The 26,332-nt window shown below is 43.5% G+C and overlaps 1 pseudogene; it reads right to left on the bottom strand.

Annotated features, from left to right (window-relative positions):
* Positions 1 to 11,832: 11,832 nt before the first annotated feature.
* Positions 11,833 to 25,160, bottom strand: LOC136489344 (cysteine-rich receptor-like protein kinase 44; annotated as a pseudogene).
* Between the last annotated feature and the right edge of the window lie 1,172 nt (positions 25,161 to 26,332).

Raw genomic sequence — 26,332 nt, 5'->3', positions numbered from 1 at the left:
CGTTGTCTTGCTCAACACAGCCGGCTTGAGCCATGAACCGACAGTATAGGCTTGCTCAACACTGTTGGCTTGAGCCAAGAACCGACACTCTTGAAGCAACCATCACTGTCGGTTGGGACTACAAATAGGCAGTGTTGTTCAACTAAACACTGTCGGGTGGAGTCAGGAACCGACACTGTTGCATGTAGATCAGTGTCGGTTTTTAAGAACAGACAGTGATGTCAACCCCCCATCACTGTTGGTATGCCACTGTCGGTTCAAATCCGGCAATGAAGGGGGTTTTTGAACCGGCAGTGATGTCTAGGTCTGGGGTAGTGTAACTAGCATCGGCCCCATCTAATACACTAGATCCTAGCCGTTCAGAATAATTGAGGTCTTTTAGCATGTTCGGCTGATATGTTTTTGGATGGTTTCGGAAGATTTCGGATGATTCAATAGTGTTATGTGAGAGAGAACAAGCTGAAACAAGCGAAAAATGAAACAGTCGTACACAAATTGCAACTCTAGTGGTAGACCAGTTGCAACTTGTGTGGTAGGCCAGTTGCATTCCATGCAACGAGTGCAGCAAAAAACTACAAAAAATGCAGAGCCGGTTACTACATAGTTGTATATATAACCCGATACTACACAGTTGTAACCCAATTGCTACTCTGGTTACAATTAGATATGATACCAACTCTGAATTGCAACTGAATCCGGTTATGAAGACCAGATGCAAAAGGTACACAAAGTTATAACTAGTTGCAACTCGGTAGTATACGGAGTTGCAATCAATAACATACAGAGATGCAACTCATTGTAAAAATAATAAAATATATCCATATTGGATCTAGTTTTGTTAAGCACATTTTTTTGAGTAAGATGCAGCAAATGGTTTATTAATTGGGGTTATGGTTTAAGAGAAAATTTATTTTAAAGAATCTAACCTACAAAAGATTCCATCCATGCATGCATGCAGTCTGGTGGGATTTGTATGCAACGTGGCTGTGCATGGTAGGTGGATGATACAAATTAACTAGGATGCACGCATGACATTTTCCGAGGTGACAGTTCGCGTGCGGGAGGTGCGCTCGAATAGTGGGCTGATTCGGTCGGTTGCACGGACTAGGCGCACCGGGTTGTCTGGGTCAATTCTGTGCACAGAATGCACCCAGGTGCAATATAACAAAACAATATATATATATACATATATATTCTTTTTAGTCACATAAAATATTAAAGTACTTCTTTGTGTCATTCTAGAAGTAGTATTAAGTAGTACGAACAAGTATCTCTGGCACCATCATTAGGGATGACAACCTAGTATAAGTAATGTTAATAGATGTAGGCATATCATAGGTGGCTACTGAAAGCATCTAGGCCCCTAATTGGGTTTCGGTGATTAATAACAATACAAGATTACTATGACTAACGTGTGTTTTGCAGAGGCAATTAAGTTAGGTCATGGTAATGGAGATCGATTGGGCGATCAGTGGATGTCATGCCCCTACGATGGAAATGGTTTTGGTTTTCAAAGGATGGACGACAAGGTTAAGGATGACTGGTTCTAAGTGTCGATTGGAGTTGGAGAGACACTTAGAGTAGTTTAGGACTTTGTTTTTCCTTTGGCCGTACTATTAAGGGGGGTATGGATGGGTAGCTTGAACTAGGTGAGTCTAGTGAGTTAGGGGTGGTGCACACTTGCTAAGTCTAGCACTAGGTAGCTCCAACAAATCCCTTTGATCCTATGGAGCAAACTTCATTCACAAATGATCGAAAGTTGGAAGTGAATGGAGGGTCAAATACTGACCGAACGCTGGCTGTAGGGTCCGGTCAGTTCATTTGACCAAGGTGTAACTGTCTGGTGTGACCGGACGCTGGAAGTCATGTGACCAGACGCTGAGGGCCAGCGTCCGGTCGACTCCAGTAAGGTTCCAGAGAAGAGAATCTACGACCGGACGCATCCGGTCAGTACTGACCGGACCCTGGGGGTTCAGCGTCCAATCAAGTACAGTAAGCATCCAGTGAAGGAGAAATGTGACCGGACGTGTCCGGTCAGTGCTGACCGAACCCTGTCAGCGTCCGGTCATCACTTAAACACTGGTGTGCGGGTTGAACTGACCGGAGCGTCCGGTCAACATGACCGGAGCGTCCGGTCACCCCGTAGAGGCACATAACGGTTCGTTTTTCAACCGCTGTTATAAATACTTGATCCCTTCGTGTGAGGGGGTACTTTTGCTCATTCCAACAGCTGAGAAACACGTTTGTGAGTGCCAAGAAGAGCAAGGTCCTAGTGAGGTGTTTGAGATTTGAGAATCCAAAGAGAGCCCTCATTAGTGAATCAAGAGTAGCAAAGTGTGCATCCACCATTCTCATTAGGCTTCGCGTGGTCAGGTGAGATTTCGTGCTTGTTACTCTTGGTGATCGCCATCACCTAGACGGCTTGGTGGTGATTGGGAGCTTAGTGATCACCCAGCAGAGCTTGTGGGTGACCCAACTCAAGTTGTGAGCGGTTTTGGGTGATTTGCCGCAACGGAGTGTTGAAGAATTAACCCGTAGAGAGCACTTGATCCTTGCGCGGATCAAGGGGGAGCTACACCCTTGCGTGGGTGCTCCAATGAGGACTAGTGGGGAGTGTCAACTCTCCGATACCTCGGCAAAACATCACCGCGTTCCTCTCTCTCTATTTACTTTGAGCATTTACTTTGAGCAATTCAATTCTTGTCTTTTACATTCCTAGAATTGCCATGCTAGAGTAAGTTTGGAATATATGTTGCAATTCCTTTTGTGCGTTAGAGTAATAGAAACACTTTTCTAGGCACAAGGGGTTAATTGGGCTAACCATAGGATTTAATTATTGCAAGAAAATTTAGAATTAGCCCAATTCACCCCCCCCCCCTCTTGGGCATCTTGATCCTTTCAATTGGTATTAGAGCCTCATGCTCACATTTTTAAGCTTAACCGCTTAGAGCAAGATGTCTCATGGGGATGGACCTCCTCCTATCTTTGAGGGAGATGACTTTCCATATTGGAAAATTCGCATGGAGGCGTACCTAGAAGCACAAGACGTTGGAATACTTAGAGCCGCCTCACATGGATTCCCAAGACCTAGGAATCCCGCACAACTTCAAGGCGATGAAGTGAACTATGAAAAATGGAATGCAAAGGCTCGCAACACCATCTTTAGAGGCCTTTGCAAAGATGTGTTCAATCGCGTAAGGAACCACAAAGACACCCATGCACTATGGTTGGACGTTTGTGTGCTCCATGAGGGAACTAAGAGTGAGCATGAGGAACGCTATCATCTTGTTATTACAAAAGCTAAATTCATTTGAGATGCTTCCCAAAGAATGTGCTAATGAGATGTATTCACGTTTGAATGTTCTTGTAGAGGAAGTCAATGGGCTTGGACTTACTCAAATGTCACCATCCGATATTGTGAAAAAGATCTTGAGTGTCCTCCCTATTGACAAATATGGGCATATTGTGACCGTGCTACATCAAGGTGATCTTTCCACCGCTACACCGACACAAATCTTGGGAAAGATCAATGCTCATGAAATGTACATGCACATCACACCTCAAGATGGCTCATCCTCTACAAAGAAAAAAGAAAAAGACTTAGCATTCAAAGCTAGCCAAGAGAAGGGCAAAGCAAGACTTGAGTATGAGAGCTCAAGTGATGAGGAAGATGATGGTAAAGATCTTTCCCTCATGGTGAAGAAGACCGCCAAGATGCTAAAGAAGCTAAACAAGAATGGCATCAAGGTTGATGGCAAGAAGAAGAAGTTCTTCACTAGCTCAAGAAGGAAGCCAATCTCCGAAATGGATTGCTTCAATTGTGGAGACTTTGGTCATCTAGCACATCAATGCACAAAGCCCAAGAAAGACAAGTACAAGAACAAGTACAAGGGAAAGAAGGATGACTCAAGCAATGAAGAAGAAGATGAAAATAAGAAGAACAAGCCATACAAGAAGAGAGATGGCAAGAAGAGAGACTTCCACAAGAAGAAGAGTGGGAAAGCATACATTGTCGGTGATTGGCTCACAGACATTGATTCATCTAGTGGATCATCTGATGATGATAGCGACAATGAGAAGGTGGCCGCCATTGCTATTGATCTTTCATCTTCACCGCCACCACCGCCATCATCCTCTACTCACCTATGCCTTATGGCCAAGGGTGAACGCAAGGTATCAAAGAATGTTGATAGTAGTGATGATAAGCATGCTAGTGATGATGATAGTGATAGCGATAGCGATGATGATGACTCACCTTCTTATGATGATCTTGTTAAAATACTAAGACAATGCACTAAGATCATTAGGAAGAGTAGAGCTAAAATTGAAAAACTAGATGCTAAGAATGATTCACTTTTGGCTAAATGTGATACAATGGAAAAGACTAATGTTGAGCTTAGAGAAGCAAATGATGCTATGTCATCCAAACTCAAAGAGCTCAAATCTTCTAAGAAAGAGCTTAAAGATAAACATGATAAACTTGAGTGGGTGCACAATGAGCTCATCACTAGCCACAACAAGCTAAAAGATGAATATACAACTCTAAAGATCAATTATGATACTCTTGTTATTGCTCAAGAATTTCTACCAAATGAGTCACATGATGCTACTAACCATGTTGTTAAGATTGATATAGCTACATCATGTGATGATTTAATTGATGAGAGCATTGAGCAAGGATCTAGTGGCAAAGGCAAGCAAGTGGTTGAGTGTAATGACTATGATGAGTTTGTCAAGCTCAAGAATACAAATGAAAAGCTCATGAAAGATCTTGAAGAGATGAAAAGCCACAACACCATTGTGCTAGAAACTCTTGATCATGATGAAGAGTTGATCCTTGAAACTGAGAAGCTCAAAGAAGAGAACAAGAAGCTTAAGGAAGAGAAGAATAATGATGTTCTCAAGGAAGAGAACAAGAAGCTCAAGATGGAGAAAGAACATCTCAAGGTTGGATTGAGCAAGTTTGCAAGAGGCAAGCATCTTCAAAGTGAGCTTCTAATGAACACCGTCATGAAGATGGATAGAAGTGGTATTGGATATGTGGCACAAGTAGATAAGAAGAAGGCTCAAGTTCAACAACAATCAAAGCAAAAGCCAAAGCTAAAGAGATGCTTTGAATGTGGACAAGAAGGCCACTTTGCTCATGAGTGCCAAACTCCACCATCACAACCCTTGCCCAAGCATGCTAGACCCTTTGCCTTCAATGCTCACTACATGCTTAGAAAGGATTCTAGTGAAAAGATGAAAGTCATGTTCTTAGGACCCCCTAACAAGAATAGGCCTAAGAAGATTTGGGTTGCTAAGTCACTTGTTGAGAAGGTGAAGGGCCTCAACAAGTTTGGGTTCCTAAAGCTTGAATCTCTTGTGTGTAGGTGAACTACAAGACCGGTGGAAGTCATTGGGTTATTGATAGTGGTTGCACTCAACATATGACCGGTGATCCTCATATGTTCACCTCACTAGATGAAGAGGTAGATGGACAAGAGAAAATAACTTTTGGAGATAACTCAAAGGGCAAGGTTAAAGGATTGGGCAAAGTGGCAATATCAAATGATCATTCCATCTCCAATGTGCTTTATGTTGCTTCATTGAGCTTCAACTTGCTATCCATTGGATAATTGTGTGATCTTGGCTTCCAATGCTTGTTCACCAAGAAGGAGGTTGTTGTATCCAAGGTGGATGATAATCAAGTGATATTCAATGGATTTAGATACAACAACTTATATCTAGTGGATTTCACCTCCGAAGATGCAAACTTAAAGACTTGCCTATTCAACAAAACAACACTTGGGTGGCTATGGCATAGAAGACTTGCTCATGTTGGGATGAGCTCACTCAAGAAGCTAATGAAGAATGATTTGGTGAGAGGATTGAAGGATGTGAAGTTTGAAAAGGACAAGCTTTGTAGTGCATGTCAAGCCGGCAAGCAAGTCACAAATACCCATCCAACAAAAGCTTTCATGTCAACCACAAGAGTGCTAGAACTCCTACACATGGATCTATTTGGACCAACAACATACAAGAGTTTGGGAGGAAACCTTTATTGTCTTGTGATAGTTGATGATTATTCAAGGTATACATGGGTATTCTTCCTCCATGATAAATCTGAAGTTGCATCTTATTTCAAGAAGTTTGCCAAGAGAGCACAAAATGAATTTGAAGTAAAGCTCAAGAAGATTAGAAGTGATAATGGCAAAGAGTTTGATAACACAAACATAGAAGCCTATTGTGATGAAGTTGGAATCAAACATGAAGTATTCGCAACTTATACTCCTCAACAAAATGGTGTAGTTGAGAGGAAGAACTAGACATTGATCACTCTTGCAAGAACTATGCTAGATGAGTACAACACCCCTGAAGCTCTATGGGCAGAAGCCATCAACACCGCATGTTATGCATCCAACCGCCTATTCCTTCAAAAGTTTCTTGGCAAGACACCTTATGAGTTGCTCAATGGGAAGAAGCCAGACGTCTCCTTCTTTAGGGTGTTTGGTTGCAAATGCTACATCTACAAGAAGCGACAACACCTAGGGAAGTTCCAAAGACGTTGTGATATTGGTTTCCTTGTTGGTTACTCATCAAAGTCCAAAGCATACAGAGTATTTAATCATGCCACCGGCTTGGTTGAAGAAACATATGATGTGGAATTTGATGAATCTAATGGCTCCCAAGGAGCACATGAGAATCTTGATGATGTAGGTGATGAACCATTGAGGGAAGCTATGAAGAACATTCCAGAGGAAGACATCAAGCCTAAAGATGATGAAGATGATGTACAAGTTATTGATCAACCTTGTTCATCAAGTGTACCACAAGATGGTGAAAAAGATAGGAGAGTAGAAAATGAAGATACTCATGTCTCCCATGAGCAAATGGTGGTACAAGCACAAGATGTTGATGCTCCACAACCTCCCCCTCAAGTGGTCAATAGAAGAAATACACCTTTCCTACAAGATCATCCACAAGATCTCATCATAGGGAGTCCATCAAAGGGAGTGATGACTAGATCTCAAAAACTTGCTTCATTTATTGCTCATCACTCTTTTGTCTCTTGCTATGAGCCTACCAAGGTAGAAGAAGCTCTTAAGGATCCAGATTGGATCAATGCTATGCATGAAGAGTTGAACAACTTCATAAGCAATGAAGTTTGGACTCTTGAAGAGCGACCAAAAGGAGCAATAGTCATTGGAACAAAGTGGGTGTTCCGCAACAAGCAAGATGATCAAGGTGTTGTTGTGAGGAACAAGGCTAGACTAGTTGCAAAGGGGTTCTCTCAAGTTGAAGGTTTGGATTTTGGAGAGACCTTTGCAACGATTGCAAGATTAGAAGCCATCCGTATCCTCCTTGCATATGCATCACATCATGAAATGAAATTATATCAAATGGATGTGAAAAGTGCATTCTTAAATGGCTTTATTAATGAACTAGTCTATGTTGATCAACCTCCCGGGTTTGAAGACCCTAGATATCCTAATCATGTTTATAGGTTGTCCAAGGCACTATATGGGCTTAAGCAAGCCCCAAGAGCTTGGTATGAGCGCCTTCGGGACTTCCTCATTCAGAAAGGATTCACCATTGGGAAGGTCGACACCACACTATTCACCAAGAAGCTTGAAGGGCATATCTTTATTTGTCAAGTATATGTTGATGATATCATCTTTGGATCATCAAATGAAGATTCATGCAAAGAATTCGGTGAATTGATGTCGAAGGAGTTTGAGATGTCAATGATTGGAGAGCTTACATTCTTTCTTGGTTTTCAAGTCAAGCAAATGAAAGAAGGCATCTTCATCTCTCAAGAGAAATACACAAAAGATCTTCTCAAGAGATTCAAGATGGATGAATGTAAGCCAATCAAGACTCCAATGCCTACTAATGGACATCTCGACCTAGATGAGGGAGGTAACCCGGTTGATCAAACTCTCTACCATTCTATGATTGGTAGCTTGTTATATTTAACCGCATCTAGGCCCGGCATCATGTTTAGTGTGTGTATGTGTGCTAGGTTTCAAGCTAATCCTAAGGAAACTCATTTAAATGACGTAAAAAGAATCCATAGGTACCTTAAGCACACACCAAGCATTGGCCTTTGGTATCCCAAAGGAGCTATATTTGAATTAGTTGGCTATTCCGATTTGGATTATGCCGGATGCAAAGTTGATAGAAAAAGCACATCCGGAGGGTGCCATTTGCTTGGTAGATCACTTGTGTCTTGGTCCTCCAAGAAACAAAATAGTGTGGCTTTGTCCACCGCCAAAGAGGAATACATTGCCGCGGGTGCTTGTTGTGCACAAATATTATATATGAAACAAACTTTGCTAGACTATAGAGTAGTTCTAGAAAAGGTACATCTTTTGTGTGACAATGAAAGTGCGGTAAAACTTGCAAATAACCCGGTTCAACACTCTCGCACCAAGCACATAGATATCTGCCATCACTTTCTAACAGATCATGTTGCTAAAAATGATATATCACTAGAAGGTGTAAGGACCGAAGATCAATTAGTGGATATCTTCACTAAACCACTAGATGAGGCTACTTTTTATAGATTGCGGAACGAGCTCAATGTACTTGATTTTAGTAACTTCACTAAAAGATGAGCTTGTGTTGTCCCTTGCATTCATTGTAATATACAACATGTTTAATTTTTGGTAATGCATATAAGGCTTGTCTAACATGGTTAAGATAACCGCCGAAAAGCGTGTGAAGAAGCTTAACCTTGGATCAAACTTGACAAGCAACTAGATTTACTTACAAGTATTGTATATGCATGAATGTTGTTTTGTCGTTTTGTTCAATCTGCCCTCTTATTTCCTATTTTCTTAAAAAGAATTATAGCCTAAGGCAAAATATTTTGAAAAACTTGAGGGTTTGAGAGAGGTCACTCATATCAGTCCCAATTGGTGTTTATTTGGATCTTATTTGAATTTGGGACTTGATTGGGAACAGGCAGCACGAAGGAACATTAAAGATTTGCTGGAAAAGAGTGACCGGACGCTTCACCGGACTCTGATGTCCAGCGTCCGGTCAGTTCACAAGAGGTGAACTCGCTACGAAGAAGTGACCGGACACTGCCTTTCTGCGTCCGGTCAGAAGACATTTCAGCGTCTGGTCGTTTGGAGAAGGAACAGGCTAAGTTGACCGGACTCTGGCTGCGTCTGGTCGGTGTCCACCGAACGCGTCCGGTCGTGATTCCAGAGGAATTGGACCTCTCTGGAATCGACTGGACGCTGGGTGGTAGTGTCCGATTGCTACCACCGGAGCGTCCGGTCAGCAGATCTCGTGCGGCTTTAGGACTCTTAATCCGTTTCCTTCTTTGTCGCGTTTGGGGACCCTTTATAACCAATCCGGCCGTACCTTCATCGCATCCATCTTGCCCTAGCCGCCTACGCCACCGCAGCCACCAAGCGCCGCCGTAGCCGTGCCCATGCGCCGCCGAGCTCCTCCGTGCCACCACCGCCGTGTCCGCGCGCCTCTCCGCGCAAGCGCCATCGCACCAGCCCCTGCTCACGCCGAGCCACTGTGCCCTGCCTGCGTCTACCACTGGAGCCTCCACAGCAACGTCCCCTCTCCACTCCGTGCCAGTAAGGCCATGACCTAGCATCCATTGTGCTTTGCCCATGACCTAGATCAGTTTTAAAGCATTGATTTCAATTGCTTCCAGAACCACTGATCCAGCGCTTCGCTAACCCTAGCTGGTTCCGAGGTTCCTCGCGTGACGTCTCATCTTTTCTCGGATTGCCGGTTCATCAGGTAGCAAGCCCGTCGCTTCAATTTCATATCTACATTGCTTGCTCTCATAGGGTTTCGTATCTATTAGATATATTGTATTTATTTGTATATCTATCTATTCTATCGTGCAGCGAGTCGGTGCCGTTGAGGTGTCAGGTGCAGTTGTCAGTTAACTCGGGGCCAAGCTCGTGAGTACGGATTGAGGCCAAGCCTTGAAAGTGTCACTGGACAGTTGTTCTTGTCAGTGACAGTTGATTCTTGTCAGATCAGATGGCTCACACCAAGAATGTCGGTGGTGGTCCAGGAGATGATGATCGGAGGCCCCCGCCTCGCCTGCCTGCAGATCCAAAAGGCAAGGCGACAAAGAAGATTGCATCCAAGAAGAGGAAGTACCCAAATGCAGAAATAGCCAGAGCAGCAGCAGTTGCAGAGGCCGCAGACCGTGCCGAGCGAATAGGTGCTCGCAGTGGGGTAGTCATCGTAGATTAGTAGCTCCCACCAGCCGCAGTAGAAGCCCTAGTGGAGTCTGAGCTCCTTCATGGTGGTCGACCTGGCACTGTCACAGTTGCAGGACGACGTCATGTTATTGGTGAGGGTTAGCCTCAGGGAGAGACACAGCCACAGCAGCAAGAGCCAGCTCAGGAGACTCAGGAGGGACAGCAGGCCGAGGAGGCCGAGGAGACAGAGCTGGCACCCCAGCTTCGCCGCTCTGGACATACCCGTGTTCCGGTCTCACCGAGGCCGCCCACTCAGCGGAGGGGATCGCGTCCACCACCTAGACCACAGGGTCCTCCTCCAGTGGTACATCTTGACTTGATTGCCGCCATGGCCAAACAGGTGCAGCAGCTTCGCTTCATGGAGTTTGATGTGTGGTTTCCACCCAGGAGGGATGAGAGAGCAGCAGAGGGTTTCTATACACCGCTCTAGGAAGACTTCTACAATGCATATCTGAATAGTGGGGCAGTCTTCCGATCTCAGAGAGTCTATAGTATTGAGGCTATTGTGGCAGCAGCCGGATAGCACATCCGCCCCTATCTTGCATATCTACCGGGGTTGATAGATCTGATTGGCCAGACAGGAGTATATGTACCATCTTGGGTTTGATAGTTCTATGCTTCACTGTATGTTGACCCGCATCATAACTATATACACTTTGCATTCAGAGGCAGAGACTATAGGATGACGAGTCAGAGGCCTAGAGAGATACTGAGGCTATAGGAGCAGCCCATCAGGTTACATGAGGTGTGTTATGGACATCAGGAGCCTCACAGGCGTCCTCATGGCAGTCTAGTGCCTCCTACAGACTTGGTTCGTCATTGCTTCAAGGAGCCCTTCGGTGAGGGGTCGAGGAGGAACCCTAGTAACCAGACTCCTATTGCCAGAGTGCTAGAGGCTATCATTAGGAGGACACTACTTCCCAGGATGGGATACAGAGAGGGCTTGACTCGCCTCCAGCTTTGTCTCCTTAATGCCCTCATGCAGCAGACTGTGTTTGATATTTGGGACCTCCTTCAATCAGAGATGGAGGATACTATAGCTGAGCGCTTCAAGGGTCACAGACAGCTCCCATATGCACATTGGATTACATTCCTTATCCTCAAGGCAGTGCAAGTGAGGACACCAGAGATGGTAGCTGAGTACAGAGGTGCCACCACAGAGTTCCCAGCATATAACATCGCACAGAGGATCAGACACATCACTCCTCAGGCACCTAGTCAGCCTCGCCGTTGTCTAGATGTACCAGAGTCTGCAGCTCAGCAGGATGAAACTATTAGAGGCATAGCAGCTACTGAGGAGGAGCAACTAGAGGCACAGCAGGAGATGAGCGACACTAGTGACAGCTTAGACAAGGATTACTAGGCTATACCTCAGATGCCTCCACGTCGACATGACCATGAGGCCGGTAGTTCTAGCTCAGCTCCACCTGCACCACAGACGGACCCCGCTTTCATTGCCATACTTGAGCGGATGCAGCAGGACCAGGCTAGATAGGCACAGGACACAGCTGCTAACTTCACACAGTTTTAGGCTTGTTAGGACGAGTTCCAGAAGTAGTAGCAGGTCCTCCAGCAGCAGCAGCAGCAGATGCACCAGCAGTAGTTACTCATGCAGCATGTAGTGACAGCACTTGGGGCCCCACAGCCACAGCCTTCGCCCCAGCTCGATCAGCCTGCCATCACTTCGACGACTCTAGCAGTACAGCCCAGTGGGCTTTAGAGTCAGGGACAGCCTCCAGCTCAGTTTGCTTCACCCCTAGTACAGGTGTCCTAGTGGTTATCTTCACCCGTAGTAGCCCCGCAGTTCGCTCCATTTCAGACGGGCTTCACACCGGACTAGTCACCCTCGCTCTTTGTGCCTGACACGTCAGTCTCTAGGAGTCTTGGAGCATCTTTCAGCGAGTTGATAGGGATGCCTACACCGCCACACATGTATGCCCCAGGCCCTTCTATAGCAGCTCCCGTCGCTGTGACGACTCAGAGGCTTCCTTCTTCTGTCGCATCATCAGATCCTACGACAGATGTACCAGCAGCATCTCAGGCAGCATCTGCCCCAGCTCAGACCCAGACCGCTTCAGCGACACTTCCTGCTTCAGAGGGTCAGTTAGTACAGAGCTTCGGGTTAGATGATGATGGCGCCCAGTTCACGCTTGCTCCTCGTACTTCAGCGCCCGACTCGTCCGCTGCCGCCCCGCCGACCGACCCTTAGGTTTTGGTGTTTGACGCCAAAGGGGGAGAGGGTTCGAGTATGTAGACTCAGGGGGCGCAACATTTAGGGGGAGCTTAGTTATCTATTAGCTTATACTTATATACATTTGGAGTTTTATTTGTGTGATAAACTATTATTATTATGCATTCGTGTGTTTTATCTTCATGCATACTTTTATATCTATGTGATAGTGATATCTACGTGATTGTGATATGTGACATGTGCTCTCTACTTTGAATTATTTATATGTCATATCACTTATGCCATGCTCATTTGCTTTGCTTCCGCGTTTATACTCCGATGCAAATGAGCTTTGTTATTTGTACTCATGCTTAATTCATATCTTTTGAGTACATTGTGTTGGCTTGGGTCATATAAGCTTGCCTAACTCTTTTGTTCTTATTGACAAAAGCTTATATGAACCAAGCATATCAAAAACCTCAACTCTTTTACATACTCGAGGTGGTATTGTCATCAATCACCAAAAAGGGGGAGATTGAAAGCATCTAGGCCCCTAATTGGGTTTCGGTGATTAATGACAATACAAGATTACTATGACTAACGTGTGTTTTGCAGAGGCAATTAAGTTAGGTCATGGTAATGGAGATCGATTGGGCGATCAGTGGATGTCATGCCCCTACGATGGAAATCGTTTCGGTTTTCAAGGATAGACGACAAGGTTAAGGATGACTAGTTCTAAGTGTCGATTGGAGTTGGAGAGACACTTAGAGTAGTTTAGGACTTTGTTTTTCCTTTGGCCGTACTATTAAGGGGGGTATAGACGGGTAGCTTGACCTAGGTGAGTCTAGTGAGTTAGGTGTGGTGCACACTTGCTAAGTCTAGCACTAGGTAGCTCCAACAAAGCCCTTTGATCCTATGGAGCAAACTTTATTCACAAATGATCGAAAATTGGAAGTCAATGGAGAGTCAAATACTGACCGGATGCTGGCTCCGGTGCGACCGGACGCTGGCCGTAGGGTCCGGTCAGTTCATTTGACCAAGGTGTAACTGTCTGGTGTGACCGGACGCTGGAGGTCATATGACCGGATGCTGAGGGCCAGCGTCCGATCGACTCCAGTAAGGTTCCAGAGAAGAGAATCTGCGACCGGACGCGTCCAGTCAGTACTGACCGGACCATGGGGGTTCAGCGTCCGGTCAAGTACAGTAGGCATCCAGTGAGGGAGAAATGTGACCGAACGCGTCCGGTCAGTGCTGACCGGACCCTGCCAGCGTCCGGTCATCACTTAAACACTGGTGTGCGGGTTGAACTGACCGGAGCGTCTGGTCACCCCGCAGAGGCACATAACGGTTTGTTTTTCAGCCGCTGTTATAAATACTTGATCCCTTCGTGTGAGGGGGTACTTTTGCTCATTCCAACAGCTGAGAAACACGTTTGTGAGTGCCAAGAAGTGCAAGGTCCTAGTGAGGTGTTTGAGATTTGAGAATCCAAAGAGAGCCCTCATTAGTGAATTAAGAGTAGCAAAGTGTGCATCCACCGTTCTCATTAGGCTTCGCGTGGTCAAGTGAGAGTTCGTGCTTGTTACTCTTGGTGATCGCCATCACCTAGACGGCTTGGTGGTGATTGGGAGCTTAGTGATCATCCGGCGGAGCTTGTGGGTGACCCAACTCAAGTTGTGAGCGGTTTTGGGTGATTCGCCGCAACGGAGTGTCGAAGAATCAACCCGTAGAGAGCACTTGATCCTTGCGCGGATCAAGGGGGTGCTACACCCTTGCGCGGGTGCTCCAACGAGGACTAGTGGAGAGTGGCGACTCTCCGATACTTCGGCAAAACATCGCCGCGTTCCTCTCTCTCTATTTACTTTGAGCAATTCAATTCTTGTCTTTTACATTCCTAGAATTGCCATGCTAGAGTAAGTTTGGAATATATGTTGCAAGTCCTTTTGTGCGTTAGAGTAATAGAAACACTTTTCTAGGCACAAGTGGTTAATTGGGCTAACCGTTGGATTTAATTATTGCAAGAAAATTTAGAATTAACCCAATTCACCCCATCTTGAGCATCTTGATCCTTTCAGCTACTTAAAATGAGTGATAAGTTAATAAATACCAACAGTATCCTCCCTGTCAAATCCCGTAGGATGTTCCTTACGATTCGTGCGCGGTTTGTTCATTAGTGTTTCCACTTGTTACTTAGGTGGTGTTTGGATCCAGTGACTAAAATTGAGGAGGTGTGTCGGGAGGATATTGCATGGGGTATTCGGATACTAAGAAAAAAACAAGTTACATAATCCGTCAGTACTCCACGAGATGAATTTTTTAAGCCTAATTAATCCATCGTTAGCACATATTTACTGTAGCACCACATTGTCAAATCATGGACTAATTAGGCTTAAAAGATTCGCCTCGCAAATTAGTTACAAACTATATAATTAGTTTCATAATTAGTCTATATTTAATACTCTATACATGTATCAAATATTCGATGGGACAGCCACTCATAACAACACCTTAAGCTGGTTCGTCTCCACAGCAGGCCGAAATAAAGCTGCAGGCTGCAGCTGTTGTATAGTTAGGCAAGCATGGCTATAGCATGTGTACAGTGTATTCATTTATTGCTTGCGTTACCTATCTAACATTTATCATTATAAATATTTAAATCACCGTATTTACTAAACCATACATCTAATTTATATTCCGATTAAACATTTGTGCTCCTTACAATTAAATCTAGAAATCAAGACTAATATTGAATAGTTTCTGATGTAAAATAAAACAACAACATGTGGGCCCCACAAGAAATGGCCATAACTTTTATACATCAAGCATATTCGCAATAACAAGTATCCATATATAAAGTTTTGAAGCAATTTTTATATGAAATTATATCTTTCGACGAGGTCTAACTTTCTAGTTTTGAGTTTTTCAGTTAATTTAAAATAATTAAAAGTTTCAGCAGCATATTAATGTCATACTAGTGTTTGTTGTCTTAGGAAAATCATATATTTCTTGTATGGTGTTAAATGAAGGTACTTTTTATATAAAAGTTGTAGCCCTCGATGACATCTACAACTTTATGGTTTTGAGTTTTTTTTTTATTTTAGGTAATTAAGATGCTTAAAAAATAATATAAAGTTTGAGTAGCATATTAATCGCGCACAAGCACTTTTCACCTTAGAAAAATTATATCTTTCTTGTACGGTGTCAAATGAAGATATTTTTATATAAAAGTTGCAATCCTATATGAGAACCACAATTTTATAGATTTGGGTTTTTTCATTTAAGGACATTATGATGCAAAGAATAATATAAAGTTTTAGCAAAAAATTTCTTCATATAAGGCCATATGTTTTCAGCGATCCAACGCTTCTTTCTTCCTTCGCCTTCTGCGTCGAGGTGAGCATTGATGTGTCGTACTTTCTTTAGGATTTATGGTTGAGGGTTTAACATTTTAGGGTTTATGGTTTAATGTTTAGGGTTTAGGGATTTACGATTTGCATTTTAGGGTTGAGGGTTTAGGCATTTAGGGTTTTAGGGTTCAAGGTTTAGGGTTTAGGGTTTTAGGGTTTAGGGTTTAGGTTTTGGGTTTAGGGTTTAGGGTTTAGTGTTTAGGGTTTTTCGGTTTAGTGTTTTGGGGTTAAGGGTTTAGGGTTTAGGGTTTTAGGGTTTACGGTTAGTGTTTAGGGTTTTAGGGTTTAGGATTTTTATGGTTAGGGTTTAGGGTTAAGAGAGGTTTTAGGGTTTAGGGTTTTAGTGTTTAATGTTTAGGATTTTAGGGCTTAGGATTTTAGGGTTTAGGGTTAGGGATTTAGGGTTTATTGTTTAAATTTTAGGGTTTAGGGTTGAGGGTTGAGGGTTTTACGGTTTAGGGTTTTTAGGGTTTTAGGTTTAGGGTTTAGGGTTTAGGGTTTAGGGTTTAGGGTTTTAGTGGTTTAGGTTTTAGGGTTTGGGGTTTAGGGTTAGGGTTTTAGGGTGTAGGGTTTAGGTTTCGGGTTTAGGCTTTTACGGTTTAGTGTTTAATGGTTAGGGTTTTCGGATGAGGGTTTTAGGGTTTAGGGTTTAGGGTTTTAGGGTTTATGGTTTTAGGGTTTAGGGTTTTAGAGGTTAGAGTTTCAAGGTTTAGGATTTTAGGGTTTAGGGTTTAGGGTTAAGAGAGGTTTTAGGGTTTAGGGTTTTAGTGTTTAGGGTTTAGGATTTTTGGGTTTAGGGTTAGGCTTTTAGGGATTATTGTTTAGATTTTAGGGTTGAGGGTTGAGGGTTTAGGGTTTTAGGGTTTAGGGTTTTTAGGGTTTAGAGTTTAGGGTTAAGGGTTTCAGCGTTTAGGGTTTTTTTCCTTGTAGTTAATGTATAAAAGCTTTGAACGTTTCATGTGGGGCCCAGATGTTGTTATTTCATTTTACATCAAAACTTAATCAACATTGGTCAGGATTTGTAGTTTTAATTGTAAGGTACATAAAGGTTCAATCAGATTATAAATTGGTTGTGTTGTTTAATAATTATAGTGATTTAAATATTTGAAACGAAAAAAGAGATGCACATTATCACAACCATTCATAGCATTTCATGTGGGGTGCACATGTTGTTATTTTATTTTACATCAAAACATAATTAATATTGGCTTGATTTGTAGATTTAATTGTAAGGAACATAAAGCTTCAACCGGATTATAAATTGAACATATGGTTAAATAAATTTAGTGATTTGAATATTCGTAATGACAAAAGGCACACACATTATCACAACCATCCATTGCATTTTATGTGGGGTCCACATGTTGTTATCTCAATTTGTAAATTTAATTATAAGGAACACAGAGGTTCAATCGGATTTTAAATTGGATATATGGTTTAATAGATACGGTGATGTGAATATTGGTAACGAGAAATGTGATGCACGTTATCACAGCTAACTAGTTCTTGACACGTCATCCCCTGGCTCATGCACATGCCTTCGAGTGGCCCAAGTTGCAGTACTCCACTCCACTGCGGCTATATATGTCCCTTTTCTCAAACAAATAAATGCTCTCTGCTTTCTTTTGTCTGTTCCCTTCTGTGATCGCAACGTATTACAGTTTTCAACCACGTTATAACTAGCATCGGCCCCATCTAATACACTGGATCCTAGCCGTTCAGAATAATTGAGGTCTTTGTCGATGATGCCGTGCGAGGCCAGCCTCCTGAACTTATCGACCTGAGTGCCGAGCTTGGGCACTTCGTGCGTCCCCTCCACGACGCCGCTGTCGAGGGTAATCTGAACGAACAGCCAGATCAGGGAGAACACCACCCTTTGCCCGAGGGTCCCCAAGACATTCACCCTCGCCACGACCGGGGCATCGCCCAGCCGCGAAACAGCCCATCATCGTCCTAGTTTGAAACCTCGTAAGGAATGTACACGGCAAGGTCAGTGCCGTTGAGGGTTTCAGATCCCTCGCTTCCGTCGTCAAGGCTATGGATGCTTACCATCACGACGAATCTGCTTGGATCCATCATCGCAATGTCCTTTGTCCCCGGCCTTGTTATCGAGGGTGCTGAGATCGGTTACAGCCGTCATAGCTATGCAAAGCATGTATTGGTAGGAAGCCGCAGCGTTCTTGAGGCCGATCGGGATGTCGGTTAGGATGCAGTGTGGCAGTGGTGCCGCATCTGCTCTGGGGACTAGCATGGATCCGGCAGGAGCTCTAGTGTACATCTAGATAGAATCTTGCGGCGGATTTGATAAGTGGGTTTTAGTTGGTTGTTAAGTTAAAAGTTGTCTAATTCATCCTTCTTATAGGCGTCATGGTCCCTTCACTTATTGTTCTAGATGGTACCATTATGCAAGTTTAGGTATATTGCATTGCACATTTAGCAAGTTTAGGACCTAGATGGTACCGTCATGCCAGTTTAGTTAACGGATCCAACATGTCAGATTCACATCAGCATTGAGTCACATTCCACGTTGACATATGGAGCGGGTCGAAATTTATTTAGCCTAGTTCAAGAGCCCAGAACATGTTTAAGGAAAAAATGGAAGATTGGGACCTACCAAGCTTAGTGACCAGCAATATATACTCATCTTTTTAAAACAAAGACTCAACTCTAAAGGAGAGGCTGGTGTGTCGTCTGCCTAAAAAAAAATCAGTTTTAGGGCATGTTTGGCAGGGCTCTGGCTCCTCTGAAAATGGCTCCGGCTCTGGCTCCTCTGAAGGAGCAGCTCCTCTGGAGGAGCTGAAGCTGTTCTGGAAAACGTTTGCCAAAACAGCTCCTTCGCACTAGACGACATGAACCCACAGCAAGGAACCGCGTGAAGCTCGTTTTTTAGGCTTCTCCTGCGTAGGCAAAAAAAAGGCTCCGGCTCTTGACCGGCTCCCTATGTGGAGCCTTTTTCAAAACAGGCGTTTGGCACAGCTCCTGCAGGAGCTGAAGCTGGAGCTGAAGCCCGCCCTGCCAAAGAGGCTCTTATTCTATCTCCGAAAATCTGCTTTATAGTAGTGTGTTTTGGTGGCCACATGCTTGCTCACGCATGTGACAATTTATTAAACAAAAAAAATACAAACATAAATTCGTATTACTGTTCTTTTTTTTCGATCAATCATATCACTGTTCTTTGAATAGAAGAATATAAGTAAAACAGATAGGCATGCGGGCGCTTTCTATGAGTTGGTGTCTTGCTGCTCCCTTATCGCCACGTAAACAATCGGCATCCTCACCTCTTCCACCGCCTCGCCCATCATATTTTCGAGGCCTTCCACAACGTCGTCGTCGACGACTGCGGCACTGCCCCTCACGGCGGCGGATCACCATCGCGCTCTGGACGACGAACAAGTCGTCGCACCGCATGTTGGCCGGCGGGCTCCCTTGCGCCTGCAGCGTCGCGACGACGTACAGCTTGGACGACGGCGGCATGACGCCCCTGTCCGGTACCGTGCGGTACCTGGACTGGTTCGCCAGCGCGGTGAACGCGACGAAGTCAGGTGACCGGTTCGTCAGCTGCAGCACGCAGGATACATCCCTGTCCACCTCGAACGGGAACCGCACCTCGAGGGGGTCTATCGCAAGACGCTCCAATTTGTACTCGGAGTTCTGCAACATGAACAACAGAGATTCTGATGCTTCCAATTCCAGCTACCGCTTAATTCGAAGGATGCCTCGAGACAAATCATTGTGTTTCAAAAGCATTGTTTCACCATCGTGAACTTGGAGTTCAGTGTTGTGATTCCACATAAAAAATCAATAAACTACACTTTACTATTACTAATCGTGGCCCTAATGGAACCTCTACATAGATGCTCACGAGACTCGCTAGGAAAAAAAGAATCCTAAAAATTCTAAAAAAATAAAGGACATTTGGCCATCTACTCGGCAGGCTCTACTCATCATTAATAATAATAGCCATTAGATTTGTTATGTTTTCTTAAAAAAAATACACACCTTTATCATTATTAAAATGATCTAAATTAATTCCTAAATAATGATTTAAATTAAGCACAACCGCCATTATGTACAATAAACTAATGTAACATCAAATTTTCATCTAAATTATCCATATATGCCTTTGTGGAAAATAATAAAACTTAACTCCCAAAATTTACATCTAAATTTCTTACATTTGTCATTGTCATTATATATATTAAAACTAGCTGAAGCTATGCATCCATAAGACTGTCTCCAACAAGGAATCCATATGGGCACCCAAACCCAAAATGGGTAGCAAAAGACAAAAAAATCAGCCTCCAACAGAGTACCTATACGGGAGACCTATTTTGGGTTGCCTGAGAGGCACAACCCAAATATGAGCATCCTCTCTTCTGGAAACCCATTTGCAGAAATGATTCTCTTTTGTGTCTTGTTCTTGGAGAAGATACCGAATATGTATTGAACCTTTTGCCTGTAGCGCTACCCAAAGGACGAATGTGTCTTATATTTTGGGGTTGTTGTAGGAGATAGCCTAACATGCGTCACTATGCAGACCTTATACACATACTACATGAAGCAATGAGCATGTCGATTTTCAAGCCAAATACATATATAATTGAAGATTTTGTTCCATCTCAACATATATCGTGTACAAATGAAAGTGTGATACAAAGATAAAAAAACATTAATGGGATGGAAAAAGTATGTTAAGCAATTGGTAACTTAAGTTACCACAACAGGAAGATAAGAAATTTTTTTTATATGAGATTAATCTAGTACACTACGCAGAAATGAAAGAGTATCAACTGAACAGACGTCAAACACACATAGAAATGCTATCCAAATGGAGAAAAAAATGAATAAGGAGAAGAAGGTATGTTAAGTAGCTGTAACTAAAGCTTATCACAACAGTAAAAAAATAAAGTATTTATGGAAATTTTGTTAGAATATGAACACGAGAGATAAATTCAAGTAAAATATATTTAACGCCAACGATTATGCCATGCAAAGTGGACTTTTATGAATTGGGGTGAAAAAGTATATAGAGAAATTGGAAGAAACAGTCCATCACCATTGGATATGGATAAGAAAGTATATGAATATTATGTTAGCATAGATGCAAATGAGAGAAAACAAAGGTAAACGATTTTGATTAGTCATTGACCCTAAAATTTATAATAATAAGTCTCTAATATTCATATCTTTTAAGTTACTAGCCCGTACAGCATCACATGCTAACTATATAGAGGAATACAAATTATATATTATAAGAGCATTTTGCTTCTGGTTATTATATGAATGATGTACTGGTCGTGAATATGATGATAATACCTGTCCTGTAAGTGATTTCCTCACAGTTTCTAACTTGTTCAGTTTATCAACAATCTCCCTTATAGTAGGCCTTTTCTCTCGGACTGCTTCCACGGACCTTAACGCTATTTCAACGCATGTCTCTACTTCCAGGTTATATGCCTTTTGCAAGATCAATGTATAACTTGAAGTCCCCTGCAACCTTTTCTTCCAGTTCTCTTTTACCTTTGAAAGTAAATCATAAAGAAGAAAGGTGTTATGGTTGCACAACATGAAGTAAAAATAAAGGTTCCTTGCTTCATCATGAATGTGAAAAGGTATATAAATAATCTTACATCCTCGATAAATTGTTCGGGAGACACTTCATCTCTTTCGGAATGGCCTGAATGTCCTGCAATTAGCTGTAAGATTATAACGCCCAAACTGAATACATCATACTTCATTGAGATTCGCCGTCTCTCAATGTATTCTGGAGGCATGTACCCTCTACACGATTTTAAACAATAGTGAGAAAAACCATACAAGAAATTAGCAAAAGATCACGAGGGTACCAACTTACCATGTTCCTATGAACGTTTTTGTGGTATAAGTTCTAGTATGACCAAAGAGTTTTGACAAGCCAAAATCAGCAATTTTTGGCATGAAATTCTCATCAAGTAATATGTTAGCGGGTTTCAAGTCCAAATGTTGCATAGGATCTTTTGAGTTGTTATGAAGGTAATCCAAACCTTCGCATATCCCCTTAATTATTTTGTAACGTATATGCCAATCAAGTCCACATGATTCATCTATAGAGAAGTAAACAAAAATAATGTTAGTGGAACGGAAATCTTGCAATTAGAACATTTATGTACAAGTGAAATGAAATAGTCAAAATAGATTGAGCAGCATGGATGTCTTACCCGAAAGATGCTTGTCAAGGCTTCCACGCTTAAAATATTCAAAGCAGAGGGCTCTATCTTCAATTCTAGAAAAAACATATTCTCCCTTGTCGTCCTTGACATGTTTGTGTCGTATTTCAAAGCAATAGGCAATTAACCTTATAATATTCTTATGGTGGACCTTCATAAGGTTATTAAATTCTTTCTTAAATTGCACATCGTCAAGTCCTATCATTTGATGAAGCTTCTTGATAGCAATCTCTGTCCCGTTACCCAGTACACCCTGATGAAATGCATCTGTTAATCTATGCTCCCACTGTCCAAGAATGGTAAGTGTATTTTGTAAAGGAAAATCCAAACTTCGATCAACACTTAGTCAAATTATGTTCTAGCGATTGCCTCTGAACCAGGGTCCTGCTCTGAACAACTGTTTGTGAACGAAGTCTTTGGTAAAGGGTTTTCATCAGCATTTTAAAGATAATTCTGCCGAAATCATGAAAAAATGTGTAGGGCTGCCTCTTGCTATAGTTAGAGCTGCCATGTTAGCGCAACATCAATCAGTTCATGAATGGAAGAAGATCGAATTGAAGTCATTAGTATCAAGTTCAGATGAAAATTATATGTGGCAGTTCCTCAATCTCAGTTACCACGATCTACCAGATATTCTCAAGACATTTATGCTGTATCTAAGCATATTTCCTGAGCACTACGAGGTTGATGTAGAGCGCCTAATGAGGCTATGGATTGCCGAAGGACTCGTCAATAATGCAAGCTACAGAACTTTGGAGAAAACAGCATTAAGCTACCTTGATGGGCTCATTAGCAGAAACATGGTGCTGCCGTTGCATGTGAACCATCATGGTATCCCGAAGTGTTGCATGGTTCACCCCGTGATACATGATTTCATTGTTCACAAATCCAGGGAAGAGAATTTTATTGCTGTAGTGAATGACCAGCACCAACATATAGCAAACAAATATCACACTATTTGTCGGCTATCTCTGCAGAGTAATAGCAAGAAAGATCGAAACATGCCTCGAAATAACTTATCCCATTTTCGCTCAATCATTGTCACTGGTCCAGCCAGCACCGCGCCTCCCTTGACTGGTCTGAGGCTGGTGCGTGTTGTGGACCTCGAAGGCTGTGACGTTAGGACCGTATGCCTCGATGGCTTGCACAAGCTTCTGCGTCTGAGGTACCTGAGCCTCAGAGGCACTAATGTCAGTGAGATCCCAGAGACTATTGGGGAGTTAAGGTGCCTGCAGACACTGGATGTGAGACCCACGAATGTGAAAGAGCTGCCCTTCAGCATTGCCAGGCTGGAAAAACTAATGCATTTGCTCTGTGGCAGTGCCAAGTTACCTCCCACAATCGGGAGGATTAAAATGTTGCAGACATTGTCGTGTGCCACCAATAGCTCGAGCATTATTAGGGAGCTCAGTAAAATTGCTGGCTTAAGGGAACTAGAATTATTTCTTGATTTTACTCAAATGCCCCCAGGATTGGAAGCAAGTCACTTTCCCTCATGGAGGGTTTCACAGTCTTAAGAAACTGTGCATCCGATGCCACTCAGCATCAGTGGCATTTGTGTCCACGTTGCCGATGGTCGAAGTGCTTGAACTGAGTTTTAAGGGACTTCTCGTTAATGAATCTAGCGTTGTGACTGGCATTGAGCATTTGCGGAGCCTGGACCATGTGCTACTTGAGTTCTCACAGGTGGATGCAGGTGCCATGGCGACGGTGCATGCTGTGAAAAATGCTGCCGCCACATCGCGCTATTACAATCCGAAGGTTACTGTCAATGTGGATGGGAGGTAAGTACATATTCTACTTATCACAAACAGTGGAAGAAATATGTTGATTTAATTTTTTGCACCCCTTAAATAGATGACATTTTCATGGTTTGTTAAGTTGATGAGCGCTGTACTTTGTTTAGTGGAGTGCCTTTTCATTTCATTTATGTGTGATAATGTGTCAAAATTATGATGTTTTCTGCTATTATTCCTTGCTTTCAGGCCCCTTGGTTCGACAATCACTTAAATGGCCTTCATTGTTCTATGCATCCTTAGCAGGTACTTCTATTCACCTTTATATATGTCCTCTACTATTAGCTACCTGCAGACCATTGTTTATGTCTAGACAGTCATATATCTATGAGATGGCAAATTGGGTAAAGGCAAGTTTATATGGTCTTGCTATGCTAATTCTTCTTTCAAAAAATTTGGCAGGACTGATAGAAATGTCCAAGGCTGACCCCTAGCATCCACGCAAAGTGCACAGGCATCAATGCTAAGGATCCTGTGACTTCACTGCCTGGCGTGTGAACTGAAGTGCCTTATGTCTTTCGATTTGACCTTCGACTTTTTGTTCTTTAATTTTTGGTCCTCCTATGGTCTGTCATTCTGATGCTTCCGTGTTTTCAGAGTTTGGTTTGGTGATCGTTTATCAAACTTTAATAAGCACGCAGCATTGTTGTTGTCCTTAGTATTTCAGCTACACCATTGTACACCGATAAACTATTTCGTATCCATGAAAGATGGCTTGTGTGTCGTGACAGATCTGATAGTCTGATTCAACTGCAGAACTATGTATGGTGTGTGCCGTTTCTTTTCCCAAGAAGTTTGGGACAGGTAATGTTACTACATCAAACTTTCAGGAAAAATCTCTGTTCTTAAAGATACGGTGTTCTACACCTTCAAGGTAAAGCTAAACATGCGCACATCTCGTAGCATTGTCGGTTTTTAGTATCCGGAATTGGCTACAATCACTGATGAGAACCCGCTACGATTGAATGCCACTTTGGTACTACAAATTTAATAGAAAATTAGCAGAAAAATAATTCACTCCCCGCGGTACGCGATTCCAAACAGGACCTACGAGACTACAATGAGAAGAGACTAGTGTGCGGCAAGGCACTTACGCAGAAATGGACGAGGTCCTCGACGTCGCCGACCAGAGATCCCAACGCCATTGCCTCTCAGATTGGCCGCCTCCGCGTGGAAGAAACACAACCTGACAACTGGCTACTTAGGGTGGCAAGGCGCGGCCCCATGGATCACGGCACTCCCAGCACAGATACCGCCAACTGGAGATCGAAGTCGAAGGCAACGGACGCCGCCGCCTGGCAGTGGCGGGATCAGCGACGGCGGGCACTGGATCCGCCGGCGATGCCCCAGGCTGGTGGTGACCGCTGCCGGGACGGGGTGGGCTGGGCCGAATTCATTTCTCTTGCACTTCTGCAGCCCAATGAAAACGAGAGGGTCCATCACGTTCAGTGTTTACAAAACGGGTAGCCCAAGCTGCACTGAAATGGGCAGGGCTGATAGAACTGTGTCCGAGGCCGGGCCCTAGCATGCAAGCGAAGTGCACAAGCATCGATGCTAGCTATGGTACTGACTTCATCCACTCAAAAAAAAAACTATGGTACTGACTTCAGCGAAATGCCTGGGCACGTGAACTGCATAAAGTGCTTTATGTGTTCTTCTTTTTCTTAATTTTTTGGTCCTCCTTTGCTCTGTCATTGTGACTATTTCACAGAATTCCCATTGGCGACTGCTTATCAAACTTTAATAACAATTGTCCTCGATCAGTGTTTATGCTGCATTAGTGTACACCGACGAACTGTCTCTTATATCAATGAAAGATTGTTTGTGAGGCGTGACAAATCTGGTTATCTGATTCAGCTGCAGAATGTATGTTGTCTACCTTTTGTCACTGTTCCTTCGGATCCGGTGCCCATTAGCTCTAGCAGAAACAAGATGTCGGCATCGAAGCAGCCCGTACGCGGAAACGAGGACTCGGCACCAAGCAATAGGCCAGAAGCTGCTGGACCTCATGACCGGCCCAAGAGGAACTGCAAGCCCGGCCCAAATGGAACCAGAAGCCCAAATACTAGATTCTGGGTCTAGATTCAGACTGGGCATGTTTAAACCAATACTTCGGTTCGGTTTGGCAAAACTTCGGTTCTCAAGAATCCAAAACCGATCGGTTCTCCTAAGAACAGGGAACCGATGAATTCGGTGTCAATTTTCTACAACGGTTTTTTGGTTTAACCCGTACTAACCGAATCTCGCTGGTTGCAGTCGCACGCGCCGCTACCTGCTCGGTGCCGCCTGGGGCTGCTTGCCGCTGTGGCCCGCGCCCCGCTGGCTGACGTGGAGGACGGTGTTGTTCTCTACTTCTCTTCTCAGGGACGCATGCGGTCAGCTGGGCCGTGGGTTGGGCTGGGTCGCTAGGATACGTGGGAGCCAGGGAGGGGGTGGCGTGTTCGCGTGTACTGACACCTGGACGCTTTGGGATTTCGGTTTCGCGGTGTTATGGTTGGATTCCACCTGGAAACCGAAGCCGAAACCG

The sequence above is a fragment of the Miscanthus floridulus genome, chromosome 10 (genome assembly GCF_019320115.1).
Source record: "Miscanthus floridulus cultivar M001 chromosome 10, ASM1932011v1, whole genome shotgun sequence".
NCBI classification, from domain to species: Eukaryota; Viridiplantae; Streptophyta; class Magnoliopsida; order Poales; family Poaceae; genus Miscanthus; species Miscanthus floridulus.
This window is presented reverse-complemented; position numbering and strand designations above follow the sequence as displayed.